The sequence below is a fragment of the Anomaloglossus baeobatrachus genome, chromosome 2 (genome assembly GCF_048569485.1).
Source record: "Anomaloglossus baeobatrachus isolate aAnoBae1 chromosome 2, aAnoBae1.hap1, whole genome shotgun sequence".
NCBI lineage: Eukaryota > Metazoa > Chordata > Amphibia > Anura > Aromobatidae > Anomaloglossus > Anomaloglossus baeobatrachus.
The window spans coordinates 86,265,462-86,284,829 of NC_134354.1; the positions used below are offsets into that span (position 1 = coordinate 86,265,462).

Sequence of the window (19,368 nt, forward strand, 5' to 3'; positions counted from 1 at the left end):
TACCCCATCATTGTAAATGTATCCCATCCTGGAATGTTCCCCCATGCTGTTAAATGACCCCATCCTGGTATATGTACCTCATCCTGGCATGTTCCCTTATCCTGGTAAATGTCCCCTTTCCTGGTAAATGTACCCCATCCTGGTAAATGTCACCCTTCCTGCTAAATGTTCCCCATCCTGGCATGTTTCCCCCCATCCTTTCATGTTTCCCCCCATTCTGGTAAATGTATCCCCCCATCCTGGTAAATGTATCCCCCATACTGGTAAATGTACCCCTTCCTGGCATGTTTCCCTTCCTGCTAAATGTACCCCATCCTGGCTTGTTTCCCCCCATCCTTGCAGTCATGTTTACCCCCCATCCTTGCAGTCATGTTTCCCCCATCTTTGCAGCCGTTTCTCTCCCTCTTTGCAAATTTCTCTCCCTCTTTGCACGTTTCCCCCATCTTTGCAGCCATGTTTGCCCCGTGCTCCCATGTTTGCCCCATGCTCTGTATGCCCCATGCTCTGTATGCCCCATGCTCTGTATGCCCCATGCTCTGTATGCCCCGTGCTCTGTATGCCCCGTGCTCTGTATGCCCTGTGCTCTGTATGCCCTGCGCTCTGTTTGCCCCGTGCTCTGTTTGTATATGCCCCGTGCTCCCATGTTTGCCCCGTGCTCTGTTTGTATATGCCCCGTGCTCCCATGTTTGCCCCGTGCTGGCTCTGTCCCCCGTGCTCCCATGTTTGCCCCGTGCTGGCTTTGTCCCCCGTGCTCCCCATGTTTCCCCCGTGCTCCCCATGTTTCCCCCGTGCTCCCCATGTTTCCCCCGTGCTCCCCATGTTTCCCCCGTGCTCCCCATGTTCCCCTCCCATGCTGGCTCTGTCCCCCATGCTCCCCACGTTTCCCCCATGTGCTCCATGTTCCCCTCCCGTGCTGGCTCTGTCCCCCGTGCTCCCCATGTTTCCCCTGTGCGCTCCATGTTCCCCTCCCGTGCTGGCTCTGTCCCCCGTGCTCCCCATGTTTCCCCTGTGCGCTCCATGTTCCCCTCCCGTGCTGGCTCTATCCCCCATGCTCCCCATGTTTCCCCTGTGCGCTCCATGTTCCCCTCCCGTGCTGGCTCTGTCCCCCGTGCGCTCCATGTTCTTCTCCCGTGCTGGCTCTGTCCCCCGTGCGCTCCATGTTCCCCTCCCGTGCTGGCTCTGTCCCCCGTGCTCCCCATGTTTCCCCTGTGCGCTCCATGTTCCCCTCCCATGGTGGCTCTGTCCCCCGTGCGCTCCATGTTCCCCCCATGTGCTCCATGTTCCCCTCCCGTGCTGGCTCTGTCCCCCGTGCTCCCCATGTTTCCCCTGTGCGCTCCATGTTCCCCTCCCGTGCTGGCTCTGTCCCCCGTGCTCCCCATGTTTCCCCTGTGCGCTCCATGTTCCCCTCCCGTGCTGGCTCTATCCCCCATGCTCCCCATGTTTCCCCTGTGCGCTCCATGTTCCCCTCCCGTGCTGGCTCTGTCCCCCGTGCGCTCCATGTTCTTCTCCCGTGCTGGCTCTGTCGCCCGTGCGCTCCATGTTCCCCTCCCGTGCTGGCTCTGTCCCCCGTGCTCCCCATGTTTCCCCTGTGCGCTCCATGTTCCCCTCCCATGGTGGCTCTGTCCCCCGTGCGCTCCATGTTCCCCTCCCGTGCTGGCTCTGTCCCCCGTGCGCTCCATGTTCTTCTCCCGTGCTGGCTCTGTCCCCCGTGCGCTCCATGTTCCCCTCCCGTGCTGGCTCTGTCCCCCGTGCTCCCCATGTTTCCCCCGTGCTGGCTCTGTCCCCCGTGCTCCCCATGTTTCCCCCGTGCTGGCTCTGTCCCCCCACACTTTGGCACAGCCGCGCACACAGCTTAAAAAAAAAAAAAAGAAAACTCACCTTCTAGCCCCCATCCTCCGCTGCTGCGTCCTCAGTCACTTCAGTTCCCACGCGGCCAGTCCACAAGACCCCGGCGCCGCCTACTGACGCTCCTCCGTCTCCTAGGCAACAGGTCTGCAGCCCAGGAGAGGAGGCGTGTCAGAGCGAGGAGAAATGTCTCCTCTGCTAAACACCACCTTGATCTGCTGGCGCGATCACACCAGCATATCAACGTGGTCAGTGTGGCGACAGTGCGCGTGCCAACACAAAGGGCTCTGCGTGCCCTGTCTGGCACGCGTGCCATAGGTTCGCCATCACTGGTATATGCAGTCTCTATTGTATATGCAGTCTCTATTGTATATGCAGCCTCTATTGTGTATGCAGCCTCTACTGTGTATGCCGCTTCTATTGTGACAACAATGTGGTAGAATAAAGAAATGGCCGCACATCCAAAATTCATAAGTTGATCTAATGCCGCTAGGCAAAAAATTAAATACCTGAACATGAAGTTCTTGGTTTAACATTCTGGTCAGACTGTATAAAGGTCACTGCCACGTCACGGCGAACCTCTGAGTGGGTCCCTACTCTGACGCCTTAATTGCTTGGATCAGCACAACTCCTCCCGTAGAGTGTTGGTGCTGGGTAGTGGCTGCTCTGGTGGTGGTTTTGTGTCAGTAAGGCGGTGTGGTCTAGAGCCAAGGGGGCTTTCGCCTTGCAGCATGGGCGCTGTGAGTCACCAGGTCACCTGCCCTGCTGGTGCTTTGTCACTGCAGCAGTGATTGGTGCACAGCGCTACACTTTAAGGTTTAGCTTAGAGACCCACTCAGAGGTTCGTCGTGACGTGGCAGTGGGCTTAATACAGTCTGATCAGAATGGTAGCACACAGACTATTGAGTATACAGCCAGCAGACTCGTGTATGCAGCCTCTATTGTGTATACAGCCAGCAGTTGCCTCTATTGAGTATACAGCCAGCAGCAGCCTCTACTGCGTATACAGCCAGCAGCAGCCTCTATTGAGTATACATCCAGCAGCAGCCTATATTGAGTATACAGCCAGCAGCAACATCTAGTGAGTATATAGGCAGCAGCAGCCTTTATTGAGTATAAAGCCAGCAGCAGCCTCTATTGAGTATATAGCAAGCAGCAGCCGCTATAGAGTATACAGCCAGCAGCAGCCTATTGTGAGTATACAGCCTGCAGTAGCCTCTTTTGAGTATACAACTAGCAGCAGTGTTACGTCCCCACCGGAGTCTGCTCCAGCGACTTCTACTTCAATCACCAGGCTGGGTTTCCTTAGGATCTGCAGTACCACTGGTTGACTGTAGGTGGCGTGTGTCTTTCAGCTGAAGTTACCATCATTCAGCTACAACCGAAGGGAAGACACCACACCTTTCTTATTTCCCCTCCTGTCTGCTCACCACTGCCAGAGATAGTTCTGTATTCCTGGTTCCTGTCCCGACCTGTTCTGTTTAGTGATCCTGGAGTTCTGACTTCTGCGTGTTTTCTGACTACCCTCCTGCCTATCGTATTTGTAACTCGCTGCCCGATCCGGATTTGACCTCTGCTTTGTTTTCTGATTACATCTTTGCCTGCATGATTCTGTCCCTATTTTGCATTTCCCAGTTCAACCCTGCCTGCCTACTACTCTCATCGGACTGCAGCCTTCCACAGGTAGAGATCACCGAGGCCCAATGTAATTCCAAATCCCTGTATAGGGGTTAAAGGGTTTCAGGGTTCTAGGTGGTCCTGCTTGGTGAGTGGCTTCTCTCTAGCCTGTCCATTACAGCCCGTCTGAGTCTGTGGATTCAGGCAGGCGTTACAAGCAGCCTCTTTTGAGTATAAAGCCAGCAGCAGCCTTTATTGAGTACACAGCCAGCAGCAGCCTTTATTGAGTACACAGCCAGCAGCAGCCTTTATTGAGTATACAGAGTGCAGCTGCCTCTGCTGAGCGTACAGCCAGCAGCAGCCTCCATTGGGTATACAGCCAGCAGCAGCCTCTATTGGATATACAGCCAGCAGCAGCCTCTATTGGGTATAAAGCCAGCAGCAGCCTCTATTGGGTATACAGCTAGCAGCAGCCCCTATTGGGTATACAGGCAGCAGAAGCCTTTATTGAGTATAAAGCCAGGCGCAGGCTCTACTGAGTATAGAGCAGGAACCAGCCTCTATTAAATACAGTCATCAGCAGCCTCTATTTAGTATATAGCTTGCAGAAGCCTTTATTAAGTATACAGCCAGCAGCAGGTTTTATTAAATAAACAGGCAGCAGCTGCCTCTATTAAGTATACAGCCAGCTGAAGCCTTTATTGTGTAAACAGCCAGTAGCAGCCTCTATTGAGTATACAGCCAGCAGCAGCATTTATTGAGTATACAGCCAGCAGCAGCATTTATTGAGTATACAGCCAGCAGCAGCATTTATTGAGTATACAGCCAGCAGCAGCCTCTATTGAGTATACAGCCAGCAGCTGCCTCTACTGAGTATACAGCCAGCAGCAGCCTATATTGAGTATGCAGCCAGCAGCAGACTCTATTTAGTATACAGGCAGCAGCAGCCTTTATTGAGTAAAGAGCCAGAACCAACCTCTATTGAGTATACAGCAAGCAGCGGCCTCTATTGAGTATACAGCCAGCAGCAGCCTCTATTGAGTATACAGCCAGCAGCAGCCGCTATTGACTATACAGCCAGCAGCAGCCGCTATTGAGTATACAGCCAGCAGCAGCCTTCATTGAGTGTAATGCCAGCAGCAGACTCTAATATATTTGTATGCAGCCTGTGTACTCACATACGCAGGAAATTTTCCAAGAGTGGGCGGTGGGATTGTGGAATGTTCGAGGAATGGAGGAGGGAGCTGGGGTAGAGTCTCAAGGGGGCCCCACAGCACTCGTAAAACACACGGACATACGCACCTACACCACAGACCGTGCAAAACGTTAGTGTTTTGCACGGACGTGTCTCAAGAGCAGACATATAATTTGTGCACTGGCACAGGGGCCCAGGAGGTAGGGGAACATTTCCACCTCCAAAGCATGTGGAGTTGTGCATTATTATGAGCCATCGGACCACAAATGGCCCATTTAGCGCTCTTGCACAGGGCCCTCCTCCCTCTGTGTCCTCCAGTAGGCACACATACCTATATATCTGGTAAAATAGAACTCTGAATGTCTTACCTGAAAACCGAGCACAGTGTGACGATCTTGTAAAAAGCAGAGAGCAAAAAGAGGGAGGATCTGGAACAAGCTAGTTTCACTTTTGGTTTCAGCCGTGTAACGGTCCTCGGTTCTTCCCCTGTTTCCTGCCCCCCTTACACTATTCTCCTAAGTCTCGTGATTTCCCTCCTCGCTCTAACATAATTGTTTATCTTAATATGGAGATAGAGCTGCATTTACCTCAATATGAAGCTGCTTGAATACAAATTGTGCCATTTCATCTACCAGTTGGTATAGGAGGAGTTGGAATAGGTGGCATTATAAGCTGAACCCACAAAGACACTTTTTCAAGTGGCAATACTTCTATTTTATGCATTTGTGGATGCTTCTCCTGTATATAGGTGATCTGAGGAGAGGTTTTTGAAAGGTAAACTAAAGATCTCATTTAAAGGGAATCTGTCACCAGGTTTTTTCTACCTAATCTGAGAGCAGCAAAATGTAGAAACAGAGACCTTGATTGCAATGGTCTCATTTACTGGGCTGCTTGCTGTAATTTTGATAAAATCAGTTTTATCACCAGGAGATTATCACCTGAAGACTAGTAATCCTGCTGTGATGCAGTCTTTCATATTCATCAGCTTGGTATAACTCCGGCCCCACCACTGATTGGCTGCTTTCTGTGTACAATGTGTATAGGCAGAAACCTGCCAATCAGTGATGTGGGTGGGGTTATACAGAGCTCAACATTCAGAGAACTGGTGGATCTGAAGAAGATAAAACAGGGATTTTATCAAAACTGCAGCAACAATTCAAGTAACTGTTACACAGCTGGAATTAGATTCTCTGTATCTGCATTATGCTGCTCCCAGATGGGGTAGAAAAAAATCTGGTGACAAATGCCCTTTAAATTTGGTGTTCATGCCTCTCACACATCACAAGACAATTTAAATTTTTCTGGAGATTAATGGGCCAAGGCATTCACATATAAAGAAATTATGGTCGCACTGATAAAAATGAAGAGTAGAGGTAACATACAATACAAAATAATACCACTGCATGGTTAACAAAATCCCATATCCAACTTACCCGCACACTCTCCAATCAAGCCCTTAAACTCCATGCTCTAATGTACTTCTCTCACTCATCACCCAGCTTTTCCATGCTCTGCTATACATTTTTTCCTCAGCACCCTGCTTTTCCTTGCTCTGCTATACATCTTCCCCTCAGCACCCAGCTACCCATGCTCTGCTATACATCTTTCCCTCAGTACATAGTGTTTCCACACTCTGCTATACATTTTTCCCTCAGCACGCTGCTTTTCCTTGCTCTGCTATACATTTTTCCCTCAGCACGCTGCTTTTCCTTGCTCTGCTATACAATTTTCCCTCAGCACCCTGCTTTTCCTTGTTCTGTTATACATCTTTCCCTCAGTACATAGTGTTCCCACACTCTGCTATACATCTTTCCCTCAGCACCCAGCTTCCCCATTCTCTTCTATACATCTTTATCTCAGCATCCATCTTTTCCATGCTCTGCTATACAGCTCTACCTCAGCACCCAGCTTTCCCTTGCTCTGCTATACATCTTTCCCTCAGCACCCAGCGTTCCCATGATATCAGGGCATGGTAAAGCTGGGTGTTGAGATAAAGATTTATAGCAGAGCAATAATAAAAAGTATTTAAAAATGTAATGATCAGCAATGAAAAGTGGTAATAGAAAAATCCAAATAATGAGGAGAAAAAGGACCATCCTGACATGTCTAGGGCTTTATACGTATTCTTCTTTGCCCTTCTCTCCATGAATATCAGGTTTATTCTCCATGTATATTTTTATTTTTACAAACCCTTCACTATATCTGAATGGGACATGGGCAGGCAGTCTATGCCATATTGTGCCATTAGACTAGGGGTGGAGAACCTTCAGCCCCCGAGCAGTTTGTAGCCTGAGGTGTATTTTTGGCCATGACCCGGGCATACTCCTGGGTACTGCACTGCTTGGGTCAATGCTCCCATTTTGGCAGCTGATGGCCCTTTAACCCTAGAACGCATACCTGGGGCCTCGCAGGCCTGCTAGGTCATTTGTTTTCTATGGTAGATTGTAAAGGCTTGCGCGTTCTAGGGTTAATTCCTCTTTACACACTTTACACAACACCCTTGCGCATGCATGAAGGATAACGGCTTGGGTGGGGTTTTGCTATCTACACCCACCCCTGTCTGCCTGGCTTCTCTAGATATTAGACTGTATGGGCTGCATTTCTAACACACCCATATCATGTGACAGAAATAACTCATACATTGAAGGAGCCCATACAGTCTAGCATCTACAGAGGCCAGGCAGCAGAAGGGAGCAAAATAAGGGGACAAGGGGCAATATTTTGTAATTGAGAATTTACAGTTTCTTATAAGGCACATTAGTTGTGTTGGCGGCCATACTGCACCAGGGTAAAAAGAGGGAACCAGACGGCACGTTCATGTTTATGACTTGCAGCACACATAGGCTACATGCGCACGCTGCAGTTTTTTCTGCACACAAACTGCAACCAAAACTGCTCCATGTCCGAGAAAGCCTGGAAATGTTTAAAAAAAACCGCTTGTAATGTAGGTGCGTTTTTGATGGTTTTCAATGCGGTTTTAGCGCGTTTTTGTTATTGCGTTTTTAAAGGAGAAACAAAATATAATAGAATAGGATAATGGATAGATAGCTAGATTGGATGATAGATAGAAAAAAATAGAAAGAATAGCTAGATGGATACATAATAAGAACATATAAATTAGATAAGAAAGAACAGAAAGAATACATAGAAAGAAATAACAGAATAGCTTGACAGAGCGATAGCCAGCTTGGTTAGCTGTTTTTTTTTAATTTTTAGGGGGTAAAAAAAAAATGATGTGGGGTGCCCCCCCGTTTCGTATCAACCACAGGAACAACAGCAGCTGCAGGCTGCACCCCTCAGCTGTGTGCTGTACCTTGGCTATTTGATTTATTAAAAAAAAATGACGTGGGGTCTCCCCATTTTTTTTAATACCAGCCAAGGTGCAGCAGACAACTGTGGGCTGATATTATTAGGGTGGGAAGGGCCATCATAATTTAGCCCTTTACAACCTAACAATAGCAGCCCACATCTGCCCTAGCAGTGGAGCATCCATATGATGCGTCAATTCTGGCGCTGGACTCGACTCTTTCCGTTGCCCTGATGCGGTGGCAATCGGGGTAATAAGGTGTTAATGGCAGCCTATAGCTGCCACTAATTCCTAGGTTAGTGATGTTGGGCGTCTATGAGACACCCCACATCACTAATCTGCACGTGGAAGTAAATAACCACAAACAGCCAAAAAATCCTTTATTTGAAATAAAATAAAAAACACCCTCTTTCACCACTTTATTAATCCCCCAAAACACCCCTCTAAATCCTAAGTAATCCACATGAGGTCCCACGACGCTTCCAGCTCTGCTACATCCCTGTCCTGTCACAGCCAGCAGTCATACAGCATGGTTGCCAGCTGTGAGTGTGGAAAGAGCCGCAGCGACCAGAGTGAACTGGGGTGAACCCCTGATGTCACAGCTATGGGTCCCGCAGTACGGCGGGTGTTGTAGCAATGACGTCACGGATTCACTGCGGCTCAGGCCGCTACCGAAGTGAGCCGTGCGATCGGCGGTGCCGTCACTCACGTGAGTCCTCCAGCTGCGGCTCACTTCAGTCGTGGCCTGATGTGCGCTCACAGGTGGAGGACTCGAGCTGTCACAACAAACACCTGAGTGAGAACGCCGCTGAGTGCGTGGCTCGCTTCAGTCACTCGGGTGGTTTGCTTTGACAGCTGGAGGACTCTGCATTTATCAATCGTTGCTGTCTGGCACTGGGAGGGTCAGTTCTGATATAGTCCTGGTATGTGTAGAGCTTGCTCCACATGCTGGGACAATTTCCTTTTTTGCAACATAGAAGCGATTATATATACAGGTTACAGGTATGTGTGCTCCATTATGGCTCTGCTTTTAACTTTATCTAGGAGGCCGCATGGCACATGAAATACAGAATATAGTGTAGGACCCCCCTATAGAGATTTGCCGTGACGTTGGCAGGGGTGGCTCAAAGAATTGATCAATTATTTGCTAAAAATCTCATTTATATTACAGTACAGTTGGAATAAATCTGTGAATTTGCACTTTTTATATGATGCATGCCATTTTCAGATCGTGCTGGCTCTCCTCTTTCTTTGTTCTATTTATCATCTATGATGTTCTTTACCTCGCTGAGTTTAGCAGTCAAACGTAATGAGTTGCACATGGTGGATAAAACATGATACATTACATATAATATAAGGCTTTTTTCACACGTGCGTGTTTCCGGTATGTGTGCCGTTCATTTTCACAAGTACCGTCATCACAGACACATGTAGACCCATTAAATCCAATAGGTTTGCGCACACATCACTGTTTTCACACGGACTGTGTGTCAATGTGCTTCAAACAGCGACATGTCCGATTTTTCTCCGGCAGCACCGATATCATACAGACCGCACACTGATGTGATCAGTGTGACACGTACCGGAGAAAACAAGTGTTACATAAAAATAAAAAATTTCTATACTTACCTGTCTCTGCCTCTGCTGTTACTTCCGGGCCGCTCATTAAGCTCATTGTATATTCACTGCACTTATCGCGCACCTGGAAGTAACAGCAGCACCGGAGACTGCAACACCAGGGACAGTTAAGTATACCAGCTCATGCTGTCCATGGTCTATCAGGACGTCACATGGATAGCAAAGGGACAGCCAGGGTCGCCATCAGGGCATTACAACCAGTACTGCTATATGAAGCTCGATGAAGAGGGGAGGCTCGGGGTAATTACTTTACGCATAATTAATATTTGGGCCCAGCCCCTCACCTCTTCACAGGTCTCCACTCCACCCAACTCTGACCTACTCCACCTCCCCGTGCCCCGCCCTCTACCTCTTTTCCAGGCCCCACTGCAATTACCACCGCTGCAGGCCTACCCTTTTTTCTTTGTGAGGTTTGTACTGCGCATGTGCTAAATAGGCTGCCATGCACAGTGTAAACAGGAACTCACCGGAAGAAGAGGATCCCCGAATTACCGCCGAACGCCAGAATGGTGAGTATGAACTGTGTATGTCTGTCTTCCTGTTCCCGGCTCATACACAGCACCATACTGTATATACAGGTCCACACTATATCCTGTGTTACATTGTGTCTATATATTGTGTGGATCTATGTGTACAGTATGGCGCTGTGAATACACTATATAAACCCCATAGCTTCTATTGTGTATACAGCCTCTATTGTGTATGCAGTGTGCAGACTCTTGTGTACGCAGCCTCTATTGTACATGCAGCTTCTATTTGTATGCAGCCCAGAGACTATTGTATATACAGCCAGGAGACTCTTGAGTATACTGCCTCCATTGTTTAGGCAGCCCAGAGAATCTATTGTATATACGGCCAGCAGCCTCTGGTGTATACAACCTCTATTGTATATGCAGCCTCTATTGTATATGCAGCCTCTATTGTATATGCAGCCTCTATTGTATATGCAGCCTCTATTGTATATGCAGCCTCTATTATGTATGCAGCCTCTATTGTGACAACAATGTGGTAGAAAAAAAGAAATGGCCGCACATCCAAAATTCATAAGTTGATCTAATGCCGCTAGGCAAAAAAATAAATACCTGAACATGAAGTTCTTGGTTTAACATTCTGGCCAGACTGTATAAAGGTCACTGCCACGTCACGGCGAACCTCTGAGTGGGTCCCTACTCTGACGCCTTAATTGCTTGGATCAGCACTCCTCCCATTCGGCACAGGTGATTTTACTCAGCAGGAGACTGCAAGAAGGGTCTGCCTTTGTTGCTCCCAGTTCACATATGGGAGGCTGTGGGAGGTGAGTGCACATCTCCTCCCGTAGAGTGTTGGTGCTGGGTAGTGGCCGCTCTGGTGGTGGTTTTGTGTCAGTGAGGCGGTGTGGCCTAGAGCCATGGGGGCTTTGCCTTGCAGCATGGGTGCTGTGAGTTACCAGGTCACCTGCCCTGCTGGTGCTTTGTCGCTGCAGCAGTGGTTGGTGCACAGCGCTACACTTTAAGGTTTAGATTAGAGACCCACTCAGAGGTTCGCCGTGATGTGGCAGTGGGCTTAATACAGTCTGATCAGAATGGTAGCACACAGACTATTGAGTATACAGCCAGCAGACTCGTGTATGCAGCATCTATTGTGTATACAGCCAGCAGCAGCCTCTACTGCGTATACAGCCAGCAGCAGCCTCTATTGAGTATACATCCAGCAGCAACCTCTATTGAGTATTGTTAGGTCCAGGAGGTGGATCCACTGGCCTCCAGTAGGGTACACGGTAGCCAGAGCACTAGCGTGGCCGGGATGGTGACAGTACCCCACCTTTATGCCCCCCCTCCTTGCAAAGTACCCCCAGGGCACCCCGGACCGAGTCTCTGGACCATAACCCAACACAAAGGTACGGAAGGACTGCTGACCCCGTGCCACCTTCTTGACCGCACCACGCTTAGCCGAAGAACCCTTGGCAGTGGCAACAGAAAGAGGAGGCGGACGGGCAGAAGCAGGACGGGAATCATGGACAAACGGATCGGATGTACAGGCGGTAGAAGAGAGGGTATCGAGGACGACCGGCTCGGGCACAGGACGGACAATCAGAGACAAAAGAGGCGACATCCTGAGGAAAAGATGGCCACCAATGGGCCCGAGCAATAGCACACAGGGTGTCCTCCTGACTGGCATGTTCAGTCATCTCCGATGAATGCCCCCACTGAAGAACCTCGGGTCTGTCAGACTCTGCGACAAAGGACTTCCCAGGAGGACCCTGTGCCAGGGGGAACGGAGTCACCAGAACAACTTCATTGTGACCAGCGCCAGACGGAGTTGTCTCATCTTCCGGATCCGGTGGTACCAAAGGCTCAAGTGCCAGGAGCTGTGGTACAACGCTGGACTGTGTCATTTCCTCTTCTTCTTCTTGCGGCATGACAGGGTCAGGTGCCAGGGGCCGAGGAACGGGCTGTAGACAGTTATCATGGCACAAGGGACTCCAGCGAGTTATTGCACCAGAGCGCCAACTGATGTCAGGGTCATGGAGTTGTAGCCAGGGCAGACCCAGCAGGAGCCATTCTCGGGATGACATACAAAGCAATAGTCTCAGTGTGCAGAACACCAACACGGAGTCTCACGGGTTTGGTGGTACATAAGACTGGTTCGTATAACGGTTTTCCATCCACGGAGGCGAACCAGAGGGGTTTAGCAAGTGGGATGACAGGTATCCGATAACGGTCCACTGTAACTTGTAGAATGAAATTACCCGCTGCCCCCGAATCAATGTGAGCCTCTGCCGTGAACCGGGTCTTCTCAGTCGTTACCTGGACAGTCTGTGTAACCGGGATTGAGGGGATTCCGGTACCGAGGGTGGCGGTTCCCACCATCCCTTGTACTTGGGGTTTTCCTGGTCTCTCAGGGCACAAGTGAAGCAGGTGTGTACCGCTTCCACAATAGAAACATAAGCCCCAGGCAAGCCGCTCTGCTCGGCGTTGCTCAGCCTGGCGGTCAATTTGCATGGGTTCGGGAGTAGAATCGCAGGATGGCAGTGGCGGGGGAACAGTAGATCTCTGCGGAACGGAGATGTGATGGATTGGTCGCTTCTCCCGGGATACTTCCTTGGTTCGCTCTTGAAAACGGAGGTCAATCTGGGTGGCTAGTAATATCAGAGCGTCCAAAGTACGGGGAACGTCACAACCGGCTAATTTGTCCTTAATGTGGCCCGACAGGCCCTCCCAAAAGGCCGCCGTCAATGCCTCGTTGTTCCAGCCTAGCTCGGAGGCAAGCGTGCGGAACTGGATGGCGTACTGGCCAACCGTCAGGGTTCCTTGGCGTAGCCGGAGGAGCAAGGAGGTAACTACGGTGGTACGTCCGGGTTCATCAAAGGTGCTTCAAAAGGCCTGAAGGAACTCCCGGATGCCGGTGGTCACCAGATCCTCGTTCTCCCACAAGGGGTTTATCCAGGCCAGGGCTTCGCCTTCTAGGTGTGACATCAGAAATGCCACTTTTGCTTGGTCCGAAAGAAACAGGTGCGGGAGCAACTGGAAATGCAGGGAACACTGGTTCAAGAAGCCTCTGCAGGTCTTGGGATCCCCCGCATAGCGAGGCAGTGCAGCGAGGCGGAGTTGTGAGGAGACAATGGGTTCGGATGTAGTCGCTGTACGCTGTGTGGACGGGGACGAGGCAGCGGTCTGCAACATGTATAACCGGTGGTCCACAGACGTCAGGGTTCAGGGTTTCACGCAGTTCCTGGCGCAGCTCAGCCAGCTCGAATGTTTGTGCTCCGGCAGGGTCCATGGCCTGATCAAACTGTTAGGTCCAGGAGGTGGATCCACTGGACCGTGTACCCTACCGGAGGCCTGGGTACACGGTAGCCGGAGCACTAGCATGGCCAGGACGGGGACAGCGTCCCACAGGGGATGGGAAGAACAAAGTCACTGGGGTCACGGAGTTCCTTAAGAGAGTACGGAATACTGGTACAGGTGTCGGGTAGTAATGACAAGCAGTAGTACAGGTAACGGGACACGGCACAAGGGGACTTGAGCACCTAGCTTTCAAGACTAAGCTTCAAGACACGTTGATCAGGCCCCACCCACATGGAAAGGCCAGTCTCATATACCCAGCACAGCCCTATGTCATATCCTGCTTCAGGTGTGCTGGGCCCATAAGACCAGGAGAGTGGACGCGGCCCGGTCCTATACAGAAGCATGAGTCTAGGACTCAGAGTCAGACACATGAGACTGGAGACAGGACACAGGAGAGCACGAGCGGGAGCGGTAGTTGTGACCGGTGGACACGTGGACAGGATCAGTGGTTAAGGGGCGGTGCTGCGACGGCGAGACTGGACCAGTGGGTTCGGAGCGGTGCCGCGACGGTGAGACCGGATCAGCGGCTAAGGAGCGGTGCTGGGACACTGGGAGCGTGACAAGTATAAAGGCAGCAGCAGCCTTTATTGACTATAAAGCCACTAGTAGCCTCTATTGAGTAAAGACCCAGAACCTCTATTGAGTATACAGCAAAAAGCAGCCTCTATTGTGTATATAGCCAGCAGCAGCCTCTATTGAGTATACAGCCAGTAGAGCAGCAGCCTCTATTGAGTATATAGCAAGCAGCAGCCTCTATAGAGTATACAGCCAGCAGCAGTCTATTTTGAGTATACAGCCTGCAGTAGCCTCTTTTGAGTATACAACTAGCAGCAGTGTTACGTCCCCACCGGAGTCTGCTCCAGCGACTTCTACTTCAATCACCAGGCGACGCTATGTTCCTGCCGTGGATAGTGCTGGTGATGGGAGAGGAGTCGATGCCAGCAGCGCTGGTGGACACAGGCTCCACTCATCCACTGGGCTGGGTTTCCTTAGGATCTGTTTAGTGATCCTGGAGTTCTGGCTTCTGCGTGTTTTCTGACTACCCTCCTACCTATCGTATTTGTAACTCGCTGCCCAATCCGGATTTGACCTCTGCTTTGTTTTCTGATTACATCTTTGCCTGCATGATTCTGTCCCTATTTTGCATTTCCCAGTTTGACCCTGCCTGCCTACTACTCTCATTGGACTGCAGCCTTCCACAGGTAGTGATCACCGGGGCCCAATGTAATTTAAAGTTAAAGGGTTTCAGGGTTCTAGGTGGTCCTGCTTGGTGAGTGGCTTCCCTCTAGCCTGCCCATTACAACCCGTCTGAGCCTGTGGATCCAGGTAGGCGTTACAAGCAGCCTCTTTTGAGTATAAAACCAGCAGCAGCCTTTGAGTACACCGCCAGCAGCAGCCTTTATTGAGTATACAGACTGCAGCTGCCTCTGCTGAGCGTACAGCCAGCAGCAGCCTCTATTGGGTATACAGCCAGCAGCAGGCTCTACTGAGTATAGAGCAGGAACCAGCCTCTATTAAGTATACAGTCAGCAGCAGCCTCTATTGAGTACACAATCAGCAGCAGCCTCTATTGAGTATATAGCTTGCAGAAGTCTTTATTAAGTATACAGCCAGCAGCAGGTTTTATTAAATAAACAGGCAGCAGCTGCCTCTATTAAGTATACAGCCAGCTGAAGCCTCTATTGAGTATACAGCCAAAACGAGCCTTTATTGTGTAAACAGCTAGTAGCAGTCTCTATTGAGTATACAGGCAGCAGCAGCCTCTATTGAGTAAAGAGCCAGCAGCAGCATTTATTGAGTATACAGCCAGCAGCAGCCTCTACTGAGTATACAGCCAGCAGCAGCCTCTATTGGGTATACAGGCAGCAGCAGCCTCTATTGAGTAAAGAGCCAGAACCAACCTCTATTGAGTATACAGCAAGCAGAAGCCTCTACTGAGTATACAGCCAGCAGCAGCATTTATTGAGTATACAGCCAGCAGCAGCCGCTATTGAGTATACAGCCAGCAGCGGCGTCTTTTGAGTATACAGCCAGCAGCAGCCTCTATGGGGTATAATGCCAGCAGCAGCCTTTAATATATTTGTATGCAGCCTGTATACTCACATACGCAGATTTTCCAAGAGTGGGCAGTGGGATTGTGGAATGTTCGAGGAATGGAGGAGGGAGCTGGGGTAGAGTCTCAAGAGGGTTCGACACCATTCATAAAACACACACACACATGGACACATGCACACACATACGCACCTACACCACGAACCGTTCTATACCACAGACCGTGCAAAACGTTAGTTTTTGCACAGACGTGTCTCAAGCACCCACCTTTCCCATGCTTTACTATATATCTTTCCCTCAACATCCAGCTTTCCCATTCTCTGCTATACATCTTTCCCTCAGCACCCAGCTTCCCCATGCTCTGCTATACATCTTCCCCTCAGCACCCAGCTTTCCCAAGATATCAGAGCATGGTAAAGCTGGGAGTTGATATATATTTATAGCAGAGCATAGGAAAGCTGGGTGATGAGGGACAGAGCCACTTTCGCTCAGCAATTAGCTTTTCCATCCCATTCCTTGTATTTTTGTCTTCCATTATTGTATATATGTTCCCATCCTGGTATTATATGGCCCCAATTCTGTTATTATGTGGCCCCATCTTGGTATTATATGGCTCCCATCCTGGTATTATTTGGCTACCTTCTTGGTATTATATGAACCCCATCCTGGTATTATATGGAACCCATCCTTGTATTATATAGTGCCATCTTGGTATTACATGGCCCCCATCCTGGTATTACATGGCCACATCCTGGTATTACATGACCCCCATCCTGGTATTATATGACCCAGTTCTGGTATATATATTATCCCCATCACTCCGCACACAGTAAAAAAAATTAAACTAATATACTCACCTTCTCTCCACTCCCCCAATGTCCTCCTCTGACGCTGACATGTTGGCAACTGACTTCAGAATATAAGCGGTGCTGTGCACGACGTCACTACCATGTGTGCCCACTTACACGTGTGTCAGCTACCAGCATATTCACTGCTCCCCATGCCTTGGATTATGGGTGTGGAGAGCAGTGAATAATTGTTTTTTTATAGCAGCACACGATCACTAAGCAGCTGCAGGAACTTGAGCCAGTGGCTAAGTGATCACGTGTGCTGCTATTAAAGAAAATGCACATTCACTGCTCCACTGCCCATATTCCCACCCACGTCTCAGCACTGACTTTAGTGCGAAGATGTAGGTGGGATTATGGGCGTGGGGAGCAGTGAATATGCATTTTCTTAAGCAGCGGGCACACTAGTTAGCCTCAGTGCTGTTCTGGCACCTCAGGGCATCTGCCAATGTGACATGACAATCGCAAACCATTCCAGCTAAATCTGAACTGAAATATTGTGATTTTTCCATTCTTCACTTTGCCTCAAAAGTACTTTTCGACCACTTTGAGGTATTGTCAAACTCAAGAGGAATTTCACAACAAATTGTATGATCCATTATCTCCTATAAACTTAGTGAAAATTAAAAGTTCGGGGTTAAAGCAGCATTTTTGTGGTTATTTTTTTTTATTTTGACGGCTCAACATTATAAAATTTTGTGAAGCACTTATGAGTTCAAGGTGCTCAACAAACATCTCGATAAATTACCGTATTTTTCGGACTATAAGACGCACTTTTTTTCCCCCTAAATGTTGGGGGAAAGTTGGGGGTGTGTCTTATAGTCTGAATGTAGGGCTGCGGAGAATGAGGGTGCTGCGGTGGAGCGGGTCATGGGTGGCATGAGCAGGCTGTAGCAGCCTGCCGTGACCACGTGGGCCCACTCATTACATATGCACCCAAATCCTCCCGCCCATCTCTCAGCGCTGAAGCCAGTGCTGACAGGTGGGCGGGATAATGGGCGGGGGATGCGCGCTTACTAAACAGCCGGCCGCATGATCACCCCTGGCAACTACAGCCTGGAGTGATCATGTGCGGCTGTATTCACTGCCCCCCGTGCATCATCAGCACGGGGGGCAGTGAATCAGTACACTCACCGTTCCCCTGCAGTACCGCAATCTCCTCCTGTCTGCCGGCCGCGGCTGTGTGGAGACTAGCGGTGCTCACAGCGATGACGTCATCGCTGTGCGCACGTGTCCACACACAGCCGCATCCGGCAGACAGGAGGAGATTGCGGTGCTGCAGGGATCGTGGCCGGCTCCACACAGCGCTGCTGGCACAGACAGGAGGAGGAGCGACGCTGCGTGGAGCAAGGAAAGGTGAGTATAAACGTTTATTTTTTTTTGTGTGCCACAGGATACAGGACATATAGCAGGATGGGGGTATATGAGCAGGATGGGGGTATATAGCAGGATGGGGGTATATAGCAGGATGATGGTATATAGCAGGATGATGGCATATAGCAGGATGATGGCATATAGCAGGATGGGGGTATATAGCAGGATGGGAGCACATACCAGGATGGGGGTATATAACAGAATGCGGCCATATACCAGGATGGGGTATATGGAAGGATGCGGCCATATACCAGGATGGGGTATATAGTATGATGGGAGCACATACCAGGATGGCAGTATATAGCAGGATGGGGCTATACCAGGTTGAGGGACATATAATATACAAGGCACGAGGATCATTACTAGGATGGGGTACCTTAGTAGAGAATTTGGGGACATTACCCCCATAATAGTGTCAGCAGCAGATCCTCGCCCCATAACAGTATGTTATGACCACAATTTTTGCTTATTTTATTTTCCTATTTTCCTTCTCTAAAACCAGGGTGTGTCTTATGGTCCGGTGCGTCTTATAGTCCGAAAAATACGGTAGTTGAGGGGTCTAGTTTCCAAAATGTCACTTGTGGGGTGAGCTCCACTATTTAGGTGTGACGCCCTGGACTAGCCAGGTAGTCACAGGTAGGCCCTTGCACAACACCCAACCCCTAATAAGGTGACACCAGCCAACCTATAAAACCCTAGTCACCTCCCTCTGGGTTTGATGTCCACACCAGGGGGCGGAGCCAGGTGGTTGGCCACGCCCACCTAGGAGTTCACAGGCCCAGAGGCAGGAAGTTCAAGTTCAGTTGTAGTGAGAAGTGGAATCAGGAGTGGAGCAGTAGTGTGTGGAGGAGTAAACCCTGTCTGTGTTCCGGGTAGACGCCCGGACACATTGGCTAGGAGACAGACGGTGGTGGCCGTCTGCAGGATCCGGGAAGACAGCCGGTGGAACTGTAGGTAACCGGGACAGGGTAGTGGCCCGCCGGTACCAAACCGGGGAAACGATTGGAAATAGGAGCACCAGTGCAGGTACTCAGACCCTGAAACGCGGTCCCGAAAGTACCGGACCCCGTTAATTAACTGATTGAGGTCTGGACTTTAGGTCCTTTCCCACCCAAGTCCCGAAAGAAGGCAACAGCCCACCGTTACCGGATAACGTCCACCACCAAGGGCCAAGAGATCCAAGAGGCCAGCGCCTGCGGGCAACGGGCTTTACCGACACAAACCGCCGGGGAGCGGACTTCCGTCGCTGAAGCACGGCTGTCCAAAGCTACAAAGGGTGCAGGAGAAAGACGGACACCATCAACCCGTTAGGGGACAAGACGCAGCCGGCTGCGGGCACCGATCACCACCTTTTTGGTTTACCAGAGACTCCTGAGTATTTGTCTGAGTGAGTACCAAAGTGCCCTCGGGCCACGCACCGCCCTGCCCTGCCGTGCACTGACCTCTCCTACACCAACCCGGGTCCCGGGGCCATCATCCCTAGCCTCGGAGGGGTCAACACCAAAGCTGCGCAACATCTCCCCCGGGTGCCTAGTAAACAGCAGTGGTGGTGCTCACATTCACCACCACCCGTGGGTGGCGTCACGAACTCAAACAAACCGACCACGGTTTCGGCCGTGATCCACCAACACCCCCGTCAAAGCACCAGCCCCTTGCAGAGCAAAG

The 19,368-nt window shown here is 50.2% G+C and overlaps 1 protein-coding gene across 4 annotated transcripts in view; it reads right to left on the reverse strand.

Moving 5' to 3' along the window:
• The window catches only part of LOC142290977 (NACHT, LRR and PYD domains-containing protein 12-like), a 1,131,354-nt gene that overhangs the window by 1,092,105 nt on the left and 19,881 nt on the right, over positions 1–19,368 (reverse strand). For 3 of the 4 annotated variants that reach the window (XM_075335138.1, XM_075335137.1, XM_075335134.1), the window contains exon 1: positions 5,026–5,098. The exons of the other annotated variant lie outside the window; for it this stretch is intronic. The gene's annotated coding sequence lies outside the window, so the exon portion shown is untranslated. Of the gene's footprint in view, positions 1–5,025; positions 5,099–19,368 lie in introns of those variants that run through there. 4 annotated transcript variants of the gene reach the window in all.